Genomic DNA, 2295 nt, shown 5'->3' on the forward strand with positions numbered 1-2295 from the left:
CAGCATCATAATAGCCAAAAAGTGGAAACAAATATTCATCAACTGATGAATGGATAAACAAGATGTGGTAAATCCATACAAGGGAATATAATTCAGCAATAAAAGGGTATGAGGAACTGACCCATGCTACAGCATGGGTGAACAGTGAAAATATTATGCGAAGTAAAAGAAGCCAGTCAGAAAAGATCATGTATGATCACATTTCTAGGAAATGCCCAGATAGACAAATCCATGGAGACAGAGAGTAGATCAGTGGTTGGGTTGCCCAGGGTGGGTGGGAAGCAATCAGGAAATCAGTCGAGAGGTGGTGACTCAAGTCGAGCAGGGTTTCTTTGCGGAGTGATGAAAATGTTCAAAAATTGATTGTGTTGAGACCTACTCTCAAAAACAAACAAAAAATTTTGGATCCACTCTCAAAAAAACATTGTGACGATGGTTGCACAACTCTGTGAATATACTAAAAACCATTGAAGTGTATACTTTAATTTGGTAAATTATACGGTATGTGAATTATATCTAAACAAAACTGTTTTTTAAAAAGGTTAGAGCTTTACATAAGAAAGAAAATCAAACCAAGACGGGGTAAAAATTCAGGCTCTTATGTGGAAATCTTTAAACAGTTAATTTTTAAATGGCATGAGAAAGGAGGAAATTGACAAAGTGCTACTAAAACCTTGATAGCATTTTATAGGAATCTGGGATTCCCACAACTAAGTCTTCCCAAACTCTCTAGGATGTAAAATTCCAAGGCTTAGAAAATTTTCAGAAAGAAAAAGTTTCCAATAAACCTACAGCATCAGAAGCCAAAATACCCACTTTTGACATTCAGGCAGGAATTCTTTGTCTTATATTTGCAAATATGCCCTAACAGTGAGATTGTTTCAAAATCTAAAAATAAAGCGACATTCCTTATTAAAAAAAAAAATCGAAGTTGGTAATAAAGGAAGAAGATTGACACGAAGGCCAGGCTTTCTTGATCCAGCTCCCAGTGGGGTTCCCAAGGCCTTTCACAAACGTGTGAGTGAAACGGTCCAAGGTTGAGAAGGAATTCTTGTAAGTTCACTGGGTACAAGAGCACGGTGCATAGTCCTGCCCAGGCCTGCTAATGAGCCCCCTCAGGCAATAGAATTCATTCAGGGGCATATGGGGATGCTACTGCGGAAGGGACCAAAGTTAAAGTCTGGTTAAAAGTTGGAATTTGTGATTTTCTAAAAGGCATATTGCGATGGTATCTCCCTTACCCGAATGCTTAATGGGTACAGAGAGAGGTAAAGTCTGAATGGAAATTCCTCCCCCTGCTGGGTAAAATGAAATAAGGAATAACATGCATTTTTGTCCGACTGAACGTGCAAAATGGGTGCCTTTAGCGTTACCCAAACCAATTCAAACAATAAATTTGAAACAATATCGGAGACCTGAAGAGCAACAATGAATTCTTGCTCTAATTAAGGAAACATTAGATGCAGGTTTATCAGTACTCACCAATTCACTGTAGGACACCCGGCTGTGGCCAGTGGGAAGGGCTGACAGACCATAGACACGCACAGTAGGCTACAGGGGGCTCAACAGAACAGCACCCCCAAAAGCCTCAGAAGTGCCCCACATGGTGCAGACTATTCTAACTGAAAGAGATGTATTCTATAATGGTCTCTTAGCCGGGCATGGTGGCACACACCTGCAGTCCCAGCTACTCAGGAGGGTGAGGTGGGAGGATTGCTTGAGCCCAGGAATACGAGGCTGCAGCTAATCAATGTTTCTCACTGTCAGTTGCTAGGGAGAGCCAATAATAATCTGCGTTTATGTGCAACAGTCTACAACATGTACTGTATTCCTTGAACGATATTTGAACTCTCTTGAGTAGTGTCACGACCTGGTAAGGTGGGACCTAGAGCTGATAAACTGGACGTTGTTCTAAATATGCTATATCGATGATGATACATTTATCCGTGAGGCTGAGGCTCAAGCTACAAACAACCTTATTAATGTCTTAAATCCTATGACTGATTAGGGATGGTTGATTAACTGCAAAAACCCAAGGCCCACACAGACTAGACTTGGGGGAATTACATGGATTGCAGTGACCTATGACCTACTGCACGCAGACCACTAGGAATAAGTTATTGTCACTCCTCACTCCTCACATTGAACAAGAAGCTCAATGCCTAGTGGGCCTATTTGGCTTTTGGAGAAATTATATCCCTCACTTAGAAATACTATTAGCCTCAATCCATAAAATCATCCAGAAAAGAGACCATCTTTGTTATTATTTCTTTTGTTCTTTACATATATATATAT

Source organism: Propithecus coquereli, unplaced genomic scaffold (assembly GCF_000956105.1).
Source record: "Propithecus coquereli isolate 6110/MARCELLA unplaced genomic scaffold, Pcoq_1.0 Scaffold150, whole genome shotgun sequence".
In the NCBI taxonomy this organism is placed as follows: domain Eukaryota; kingdom Metazoa; phylum Chordata; class Mammalia; order Primates; family Indriidae; genus Propithecus; species Propithecus coquereli.